Source organism: Sorex araneus, chromosome 1 (assembly GCF_027595985.1).
Source record: "Sorex araneus isolate mSorAra2 chromosome 1, mSorAra2.pri, whole genome shotgun sequence".
In the NCBI taxonomy this organism is placed as follows: Eukaryota; Metazoa; Chordata; class Mammalia; order Eulipotyphla; family Soricidae; genus Sorex; species Sorex araneus.
In genome coordinates, this window is record NC_073302.1 from 353,556,041 (window position 1) to 353,568,073 (window position 12,033).

At 43.2% G+C, this 12,033-nt stretch overlaps 1 protein-coding gene across 5 annotated transcripts in view; it reads right to left on the reverse strand.

Annotated features, from left to right (window-relative positions):
• AMPH (amphiphysin) overlaps positions 1-12,033 on the reverse strand; it is a 241,854-nt gene that overhangs the window by 75,823 nt on the left and 153,998 nt on the right. The window lies entirely within an intron of this gene.

Sequence of the window (12,033 nt, forward strand, 5' to 3'; positions counted from 1 at the left end):
CACTGGTAAATATAAAAATTGACAAGAAGTTAGCTACAATTTTAAAAATTATTCAAAGCCAATTCGGGGTAATGTGTCAGTATGGAGTGACTGGGTGTCTGAGCCCCCAGGGGACACTGTGCTAAGGTCTTCCCTTAGCCTAGGTTGGGTGCTGTAGAATGTTCCAGACAAACATTTGTTGGAAGAGCAGATGAGAATGAGAGTTTTCTCTCAATTTCTTTAAAAAGTCCATGAAAATCTAGAGCAAACTGCAGAAATAGTACATTATGGGATTTATATAATATCAAAAGGTATATGACAATACAGGAAGACAGAGGAGAGCAGGGATCCCTTTTTACTGAGCTGTAACTGGCATATAACCTGTTCCTAGTTTTAAATGTACATCGGAATGCACTTAGTGCAAAATGACCACCCAGTTAATCTCACCAATGCTCACAGGAAATATATTGTAATAAGGTTGCTAGACAATACATGCAAGTGCTTGAAATTAGACATAAACTAAAATTTTTTTTATCAATTGTAGGTCCATTAAAAATTAAAATGACATAAACAATGTAAGTACTAAGCAAATAGTATCAAACATACTAATTTCTGGTCCTCACTCTGAGATTCTGATTTCATTAATGCAAGGCAATGCCCAGGCACCTGTCACTTTTTATCTATTTGTTTGGGGACTACCCCCATAGTGTTCATAGGCTACTCCTGACCCAGTGCTCAGGGGACACTTCTGGCAGAGACCATGAGGAGCTGGGATCAAATGAGCCTTCTGCAGTGCTCCAGCCACTGGACCTTCCTCTGGCCCCACTCCTCCTAAGAGGACACCCTGGTGATCAAGTCATCCCTCCAGCTTGCACGATGCTGAAAACCACCATGGAAGACTGAGCAAACTTGAATTTGGCACTTTCAGAAGGAAAATAATAACATCCTGAGTGTCTGTGACTTTCAAAATGCAGTGAACCCAGGGACCCTCAGAATAGTGCTCGCCTTTCATGGAGGGAGGTTCAAGTTACAGACGGTTCAGCTCAGTTAGTCTAGAAATGCTCTGAGAATCCATGCAAAAGACGAACCAGACACCAGCTACCAGACCAGTGCCGGGTGGCGTCAGGCAGGAGGCGCCTGGGGTACACACTTTCCGGCAGGCCTTGCTCTTGGGGCACAGAAGGCCCAGCGCTGCGGAGGTGTCCCTCGTGCCGTGGGTCCTAGTGTCCTCATTTGCTCTCTCTGCCCCAGCCGTGCTCTTTTCTTGGGGTGTGTCACTGGCTCATGCCCCACAGTGCTCAGGGGCTGTGCCTGGCCGTGCCTGGGGTCACTCCTGGGAACCATGAGGCCCTGGAGATGGAACCAGGACAGTGCTGGGCACCCTGCCGGAGTTACTGTTCTCCCCAGCAGCTCCCAGGTGTCTGGGGAGCTCCTCATTCTGCCTGACGCCACTGCTTTCGGGTGGCTGGAACAGTCATTCAGTCCCCTCGGGAGCGAGCTCTCCAGCCTGGGGTAAGTGCAAAGCGTGCGGACACAGTACCCCTGCTGACAGCAGGGTATGGACAAGCCCCAGTCAGGCAAGCAAAGTTTCCGGAGACATGCATGGCGAGCCTGCGGAGAGAGCAGGGGGTTCCCAGGAGACATCTGCTGTCTTTGGGGAACTCTGTTCCCTGGAGCAGTAGTCTTCCTTGTCCGGTGGTACCCGCAAGAGCTCTGCCTTGTGGACTTGCTTGTGCACGTATGAGGACGTATGCATGCATACATGTGTGTGTGCACCTGTGTATACAGGAAGGGTTTCTTTATTTTATCTAAGAAGCAAATTTTGGTTCTTTAAAGATATTTTTTATTTTTTTAAAAGACCCAAAATTCAGTTCCTTCCAATCTCAAGAATAAGGCTGCAAGATGTGCTGGGAGGCATTAACTGTTCAAAAACATGAAGTAAATAATATGACTCATTTCCCTGTGTAGCTGTCATGTCAATTACAGGGTGCAGCTGACAGTGATCGCAGAGACTGCATTGCAGTCTGCCACACACTGGATGCACACACTTATTTTGTTCAGGAAAAGCAATTCACCTTATTTGCTTAACTTTCTGACAGTGGGTAAAGGTTGAGAATGATCTCATAAGGGTAGAGTTAGTGCAGTTTGGCTTTTATGTATAAAATGATGTGATTCTTTTACTAGGGGAAGCTCCCAAACAGTGCTCAGTGGATCAGGGCCATTCCCTTGATATGTGGCACACAAAGACAGTTCACTGCAAGGGCCAGCAACATAGTGTTGCTTGGGCCCAGAGGTTCTTGGCAGCTCATGGGCCACCTTGACAACGTCAGAGGACTCTGAGACCATACCTGGCAGTGCTGGGGGGTGGTGGCGGCAAGGGGGAGGGGAAGAGAGACACGTACTGCCAGGTTCGATCGTGAACCCCTGTGCAGGTGATGCAGGTTTTCCTTGTCCCGGCATGATCTCTTTGACCGTAAAAGAATAACAACCCAATAGTAAGTTTTACTCATCAAATATCAAGTAGTTTAATTAAAATTTCTTCAGACTCCCTCCCCTCTTCAGCACTGGCCTCATGCATAAAGAAAATAATATACTGTAGTTTGGCTTTAGTAACAGCCCTAGTTTGGAATTCATTTTGGCACCTGCTATAAATAAATGCTCAATTACTCATGCATGGCGACCAATATAGAACCTAAACTACATTTTACAATAACTGTTCGCAGCTGTAAGCTTGCCTGGGTTGGTGACAAGCTGACTCTTATTATAACACTGATTTTCAGATGTCAGGGCTAGAAAATAAAACCATAACCCCAGGTACCCTGCCAATCACAGCTGGGAAAGTCAAACACCCTTCCCTCACGAATGGAACTCTGGTGGTTGCAGTAAATATTTGGAAATTTGCTTGAGGTTCTTTCTGCACAAGGCATGTTGATTTTAATGGAGTCAAAGAAGTCCATTATGTTTCAATCTTTGAAAATTCTACTTGGTATTACTAATCATCAACAACTATCTTCCATCAACTTACTCTTACATAATCAACCAGCACTGACTCTACGAAGTAATGAGTATCTGTTTTTAGTATCTATCCTCTGAATAAAGGCAGACAGTAAAACAAGCACATTTTCACAGGAGAAAATATCATTAAAATATTAAAAAACATTTTTAGTATTTACTCCCTACTTCTAAATTATTTCCTTCCCAACTTAAACATTATTTCACCAAGAGTTTGTCAAGTGAAAGTTTTCGTGATTTCCTATCTTGGTTGGTGGCCACATGCTCTGATATTCTAAACAAGTTTTCGGAGAAACAATTTGCTTTCACTTCTTTCCATGATGCTGGTAAGAAATCATGACAAAGATTTCATTTCTCTACAGGAATATGGCTCAAGGATGCTGGTATTAGTAACACCACTTCTGGGAATATATCCCAGGGAAACAAAAAAGCACAGCAGAAATGACATCTGCGCCCATATGTTCATTGCAGTACTGTTCACAATACCCAGAATCTGGAAACAATCTGAGTGCCTAAGAACAGACGACTGGTTAAAAAAGCTTTGGTACATCTACACAATGGAATACTATGCAGCTGTTAGGAAAGATGAAGTCATGAAATTTGCATATAAGTGCATAGTCATGAAGAATATTATGCTAAGTGAAATGAGTAAGAAAGAGAGGGACAAACATAGAATGACTGCACTCATTTATGGAATATAAAATAACATAAGACTAATAACCAAGGACAGTGGAGACAAGGACTCCATAGCTGGAAGTCTGCCTCATGAGTTGGGGGAGAAAACAGATGGGACAGACAAAGGATCAGTAGGTCAATGATGGTTGGAGGGATTGCTTAGGATGGGAGATGCGTGCTTAAAGTAGATAAGGACCAAATATGATGGCCTCTCAGTATCTAAATCACAAACCATAATGCTCCAAAGTAGAGAGAGAGTAAGAAGAAAATTGTCTGCCATAGAGGCAGGAGGCGGAATGGAGTAGAGGTGGCAGGAGAGATACTTGGGATATTGATCGTGGAAAATGTACACTGGTGGAGGGATGGGTATTTGATCATTGTATGACTGAAACTCAATCATGAAAGTTTTGTAAGTGTATCTCATGGTGTTTCAATAATAATAATTACTATTATTATTATAATTATAACAATAATTAAAATCACCAACAATGATCTTGTAGAAGGTGTAGTCTTCTTTATAGAACTTCTCCAGTTCCATGTGGAACCTCTCAATTTCTTCTTCATCGTAGTTGGAAGTTGGTGCGTAGATGACGAAGATAGAAACTGCAGGCAGTGAGCCACATCTATTCAAGCTTAATAGTCCAATTCGGGTTGTTAGGCATTCGAATGAATCGATGCTCATGGCCAACTTCGTGTTGACAAGGACACCAACACCATCAACGCCTCTGTTGTCTCATGTTCTGAGGAACAATTCTCCAGTGTGGAAAATGGCGTGATGTGATTGATGTCTCCTCGTTTCAGTCAGACCAATGATGTCGTACTTGATCTTCTGCGCTTGCACCATCAGGTCCTCGATGGATGCTTCTGATGCAAGTGTCCGTGCATTGAAAGTACAGACAAACATCTTAGTCTTTCTTTGTTTTGGCGGTCTAGTTCATCCCCGAGATTTTTTCAAACTCTCCTTGGTCATCTTTCTTAACGCTGCCATATTGAGGGCTCTTTCGGTGACAGGTGAATGAGGCCAATTGTTGTTACTGTTGTTGGCATATCGAATACTCCACGGGTAGCTTGCTAGGCTCTGCCATGTGGGCGGGATACTCTCGGTAGCTTGCTGGGCTCTCCGAGAGGGACGGAGGGAGGCTTTTAGGGTAGCCTCCAATCGCCCTTAGAGGTGTTACCATGGTTCACACCAAATTTGAACCCTATGAAATATGGTGCAGAAATAATGGGTATTAAGTGTTTTATGGTCGGAGAGCAGCCTGGAGCGTGACGGTGGCTGAGTAGTGGACCTATGCCAAGATAGGTCTAAGAAAGTCACCCGAAGAACTCCACATTGGGACTCATGGCCTAGAATGGAACGATCAGGGTGAGAGACTGTCTGAATTCATCATGTCGACCAAGACCATCCATGGTAACTCACAGTTCCAGAAGGCCGAATCTAAACGCTGGACATGGGAGTGTCCAGGTGGACAGTTCCACAATGAAATTGACCACATTCTATTCAATCGAGGGTTTTGCCTGACCGATGTCGTTGTTGTCCCAAAATTCCAAATGGGATCGGACCATTGTCTCCGTGCAAAATTCTACTTCACAGAGCGGGCAGAAAAGTCTGTAAAATTTAAGTCTAAGAAGGCAACTCCCAGAATGACCACCAACTAGGAGCTCTTTGGCACTATTGTGGCAACGTGGGAAGATGCCGTCCTTGACAACATCGATGAGGAATACGATCGACTGGTTCAACACCTCCATGTCTGTGCGAAGAATGCCAAGAGTGAGAAAGCCACAGATGCCTGTCTTCGGAAACTCTCAAACTCATTTGTCAATGTGGTTTGGCGTGAGCTTCAGGCAATCACAAGCTAACATCCGAGCTCACAAAGCTGTGCAGAGATGCGATAAAGGAAGACCTCAAAGAGAGAAGAGCAGCAGTGTTGGCCAGTGCAGCAGAAGCCGGGAAAAGTATTCGCAACACTCGCCTGTCATTTGCCAACGACAAGACCAAGATGACTGCCCTCCAATGTCCCGATGGATCTATCACATCTTCCAGAAAGGCAATGGAGAGGATTATTCACGACTTCTACTCGGATCTCTTCGACAGACATGTCCACCTGCCCACATACGAATACCGCAGGATGGATATGTCGTTCCCAATGTCCTCCTTTCTGAAATCCAACATGCCATTTCGTTGGTAAAGACGCATACAGCACCTGGTCCAGACAAGGTCAGACCCGAACACCTGAAGAATCTGCTGCCAGTATTCATCAATACACTGGCTCAACTCTTCACACGCTGCCTGTCTGAATGCAAGGTTCCATCTCAGTGGAAAACCAGTAGGACTGTTCTGTTGTACAAGAAGGGAGACTTCCACGACATCGGCAACTATCACCCAATCTGCCTGCTGTTTGTCGTCTACAAGTTGTTCACTCGTGTCATCCTGAATAGAATAGGCAGAACACTAGATGAAGGACAACCATGCAAGCAAGCCGGGTTCCGAAGGGGATTCAGCATGATAGACCATATCCACATAGTAGCCAAACTCATTGAAGTTTCATGAGAGTTCAAGATGCCGCTCTGTCTAACGTTCATCGATTTAAAGTAGGCCTTCGATTCTGTTGAGACTGAGGTGGTCATCGAAGCCCTGGCCAAACGGGCATTCAAACTCAGTATATCAAAATCCTCCGCTAGCTGTATTGTGGATTCACCACCAAGATCTCACCATTCTACAAGGAAGAGATCATTGATGTAAAGAGAGGGGTGCGGCAGGGTGACACCATTTCACCGAAACTCTTCAGTGCCACCCTCGAGAACATCATGTGACAACTGGAATGGGAAGGAATGGGAGTGAAGATAGACGGTCGGTCAGCAATAACACCAGCTCTGCTTCGCTGATAATATCGTTCTCATAACACCAAACATTAACCAAGCAGCACAAATGCTGGCCGACTTCAACCACGAGTGTGGAAAGGCAGGATTGCAGCTGAATCTCAACAAGATGATGTTCATGAAAAACAAACTGGTCCCTGAAGATCCATTTGCTCTCCATGGAATGAACATCTCCGAATGCAGCAGCTATGTGTACCTGGGTCGAGAGATCAACATGAGGAACGACTTGGTGCCAGAACTGCGCAGGAGGAAGAGAACAGCACGGAATGCATTCAAGAGCGTCAAAGAAGTGGTTAAGAGAACAAAGAATCTCCAACGCCGGGCACATCTTTTCGATTCCACCGTTCTTCCTGCACTAACATATGCCTCAGAGACCTGGGCCCTACGCAAACAGGATGAGAATGCTATTAGGGTATCCCAAAGAGGAATCAAAAGAGCTATGCTAAGAATATCATGTCTCACTCAAGTGAGAGAAGGAACCCGTAGTTCTGACCTCCGTCGATGGTCAAAAATCAGGGATGCTGTCTCATTTGCCAAGGCATCAAAAATCAGATGGGCCAGTCATGTAATGTGATTCAGAGACGACCACTGAACTAGAGCTGTTACCGACTGGATTCCACGGGATGTCAGAAGACCTCGTGGCCGCCCACCAACTAGATGGTCAGATTTTTTCGTCAAATCCCTGAATGAAAGATTTGAGGCTCTTCCTGTTCCTGGAGCAAGCAGATATCATTGGGCTGTACTAGCACGCGACAGGGACAAATGGAGACATTACTGGCGCCCGCTCAAGCAAATCGAAGATCAATGGGACTACAAGTGATACAAGTGATAATAATAATAATGATGATGATAATAAAGAATGTTGGTATTTTTAGATGCTGGAGGAAAGATGGTTAAGTAACTGGGAGGTCTTCTTTGTGCCTGAACTTAACCAAAGGCCCTGAGAAAAAAGTGCCAGATCAAAGTTCTCCTGAGACCATCGTCTTACCATGGAACAAACAAGTCTAGCCAATACAACCATCATCATTTATTTCAATCTATGTTCCAACAGTGGAATTTTTCTGTGTAGTGTTCTTCCAAACTTGAATGTTCCTTGAGAGTATGGCAAATTGTCAAAGAACTAGCTCAGGACACTAACATCCTGAGATCCTTCTTTTTGTTGTGATACTAAATTTTAATTTCTGAAACTCAACAAGTTTTCAAATGTGTTTTTTGTTTGTTTCGGGGAATGGGGGGCAGCCTGGCTGTGCCCAAGGCTTACTCCTGGCCCTGCATCAGGGATCACTCCGGGTGGGGCTTGGGTACCAGATGTATGCTTCGGATAGAACCTGGGTTGATGAAAGCAAACAAGGCAGATCCCTGCTTTCATATCATCTGCAAATAGTGAGAGCTTGATTTCTTCCTTTCCTATGTGGATGCCCTTTATATCTTTATCTTGCCTAATTGCTATTGCAAGTACTTCCAGTACTATATTGAACAGAAGTGGAGAGAGTGGGCATCCTTGTCTTGTCCCTGATCTTAGATGGAAGACTCTTAGTTTCTCCCCATTGAGGATAATCTTTGCCATACACTTGTGGTAGATGGCTTTGACTATATTGAGGAAAGTTCTTTCAATACTCATTTTGGTAAGAGTTTTCATTATAAACGGGTGCTGAGTCTTGTCAAATGCTTCCTCTGCATCTGATATTATCATATGCTTTTTATCTTTTCTTTTATTGATATAATGGGTTATGTTGATTGACTTCCGAATGTTAAACCATCTCTGCATCCCCAGGATGAATCCCACTTGGCCATGGTATATGATATTTTTGATGAGTTGTTGGATTCTATTTGCTAATATTTTGTTTAGGATCTTCCAAAGTACAATGAATATAAGCAGCTGTACAAGCCAAATGTGAAAGAGCACATTCTCCAAAAGCATCGCCTGAGGCCTCACATAAAGAATAGAAGAGGGGGCTGGAGTGATAGCACAGCGGGTAGGGCATTTGCCTTGCACTCGGCCGACCCGGGTTCGAATCCCAGCATCCCATATGGTCCCCTGAGCACCCCCAGGGGTGATTCCTGAGTGCATGAGCCAGGAGTGACCCTGTGCATCGCCGGGTGTGACCCAAAAAGCAAAAAAAAAAAAAAAGAATAGAAGAACATCTGAGAAGGATATGATCCAGAGGGGGAACATAAGAAGGTGATCTCCATTGACCAAGCCCATCCAGAATCCTTTTTCACAACAAGAGGGAATAGGGATAGTCATCTTGAAGGTCACTCCTCCATACCACCACAACAACATGAAGTAATAGTGCAAATCTCCACCGCACGAAGAGGATGAGGAATGGAGTCAAGATGCCTCAAAAGGCGTTTCCCACAAACCTGAGCTTTCTGATAAAGAATTCAGAGATGAAATGCTGAAGATGTTCAATCAACTCAATGTAAAGATTGACCAGGTATCCATTAAATCAAAGGGGGACCTGACAGAAGCAATGAAAAGGACAGCCCAGAAAATACAGGAAGAAATGAGAGCAGAAATAAAAAAGCTACAAAAAGACATGTCACAAATAAAGGATTTGGTAGATGAATTAAAAAACTCAGTGAGTGCCCTCAACAATAGAATGACTACAGTCTAAGACAGAATGAGAGAGCTTGAAGATGAGCTGCAAGAAGCCTACAGGCAACAACAAACAATGGGGAGACACCTCAAAATAGCTCTAGGGCAAATCAGAGTCAGAAGGGATGATTTCAAGAGGAACAACATTAGAATCATTGGAGTACCAGAAGGACAGGGAAGCAACCCCTGTTGCTGGAAAAAAACAGTGAAAAAGCCACAGTCAAAGGAATCATTGCTGAAAAGTTCCCAGAGCTGGAGAATGCAGGCATTCAGATTCAAGGAGTCCGAAGGGTGTCAGCTAAAAGAGACCCTAACAGAAAAACTCCAAGATATATCATAGTTAGAATGATGGGATGTCAGGGATAGAGACACAATACTACAAGCAACAAGGTCAAAAAAGAAACCACATACAAAGGAGCACCCCTTAGATTCACAGCAGACCTATCAGAGGAAACCTTCCAAGCCTGAAGGCAATGGTGGAAATATAGTGAAAAAATTTAATGAAATGAACACTTCACCAAGAATACTTTATTCGGCTAAACTCTCATTCAAACTCGAAGGAACTATACACTATTTTGTGGATAAGCAACAGCTTAGGAATTTCATAGACTCAAAACCAAATCTAAAGAAGGACTAGAGGCGCTATTGTATGACAAGAAAAACCCCTACAAGCACAACAAACCCTTAGAGAAAGATAGCACAAAACCCCATGACAATAATCTCTCTCAATGTCAATGGTTTAAATTCACCAATTAAGAGACACAGAGTGGCAAAATGGATTCAGACACTGAACCCAACATTCTGCTGTCTACAAGAAACACATATGAACAGCCAGAACAAACACAGACTCAAAGTTAAAGGATGGAAAACAGTCCTGCAAGCAAACAACTTCCTCAAAAAAGCTGGGGTGGCTTTACTAGTATCAGACAATATAAATTTCAGGTTGAAAAAGATCAGAAGAGACAGTGAAGGCCATTTTTTATTAATCAGGGGATATGGACAGCAGGAATCACACTCCTAAATGTGCATGCACCCAATGAGAGACCAGCTAAATACCTACAACAACGGCTAGCAGACCTTAAGAAGGACACTGCGCACAACACAATAGTAGTTGGAGACTTCAACACCGTCCAATCACCACTGGATAGATCAAGAAGTTTAAAACTCAGCAAGGAAATATTGGCTCTGAACGAAGAACTAGAAGAGAGAGGCATAATAGATCTATACAGGACATTATATCCCCAAAATAAAGATTATACATTCTTCTCCAGTGCACATGGAACATTTTCCAGAATAGATCATGTGCTGGGTCACACAACGCACCTCAACAGAATCAGGTAGATAGACATTGTACCAGCTATCTTTTCAGACCATGATGCACTGAAGATAGAAGTTAATCATGTACAGAATCAGAAAACCAAATCAAATACCTGAAAATTAAACAACTCAATGTTGAACAATAAGTGGGTCAGGAAGTAAATCAAGGAAGAAATCAAAAGGTACCTGGAAACAAATGAGAATGAGGACACGAATTACCAGAACCTGTGAGACACAGCTAAAGCCATGTTAAGGGGAAAATTTATAGCCCTTCAAGCATTTCTCAGGAAGGAAGAAAGGGCCCACATAAATAAATTGACTTCACAGATCAAGATTTTAGAAAAGGACCAACAAAAGGAGCCCAAACCAGGCAGAAGTAAAGAGATAATAAAACTTAGAGCAGAAATCAAGGACATGGAAACCCAAAAGACAATCCGAAAGATCAATGAAACCAAGAACTGGTTCTTTGAGAAAATAAACAAGATTTATGAAGCACTAGCAAGACTCACAAAGATTTGTGGTCTGATGTTGAGGTCTTTAATCCATTTTGATCTGACTTTTGTGCATGGTGTCAGGTCGAGTTCTAAGCCCATTTTTTTGCATGTGGTTGTCCAGTTCTGCCAGCACCATTTGTTAAAGAGGCTTTCCTTGCTCCACTTCACATCTCTTGCTCCTTTATCAAAGATTAGATGATCATACATTTGAGGTTGTGTGTGGGGATATTCCACCCTGTTCCATTGGTCTGCAGCTCTGCCTTTGTTCCAGTACCATGCTGTTTTAATTGTTACCGCTTTGTATTAGAGTTTAAGGTTGGGGAGGGTGATGCCTCCCATCATCTTTTCCCCAAGAATTGTTTTAGCTATATGTGGGCATTTATTGTTCCATATAAATTTCAGGATTGCTTGCTCCGTTTCTTTGAAGAATGCCATGGGTATCCCTATAGGGATCGCGTTAAATCTGTATAATGCTTTGGGGAGTATTGCCATTTTGCAAATGTTTATTCTCCCTAGCCATGAGCAGGGGATATGTTTCAATTTCCTCATGTCCTCTTTTATTTCATGGAGTAGCGTTTTATAGTTTTCTTTGTAGAGGTCCTTTACTTCTTTAGTTAAGCTGATTCCAAGTTATTTGATTTTCTGGGGCACAATTGTGAACGGGATTGCTTTTTTCATGTCCCTTTCCTCTGTCTCATTGTTTGCATATAGGAAGGCCATGGATTTTTGGGTATTGATTTTATAGCCTGCAACTTTACTGTATAGGTCAATTGTTTCTAAGAGTTTCTTACTAGAGCTTTTAGGTTTCTCTAGGTATAGTATCATATCATCTGCGAATAGTGAGAGCTTGATTTCTTCCTTTCTGATCTGAATCCCCTTAATATCTTTTTCTTGCCTGATAGCTATTGCTAATACTTCCAGTACTATATTAAAGAGAAGTGGTGAGAGTGGGCATCCTTGTCTTGTCCACAAACCAGAAGGTACATTGAAGACAAAGTCGGCAAACCCTCCACGATATTGAAGATAAAGGTATCTTCAAAGGTGACACGGAACTAAGCAATCTAGTAAAAACAGAGA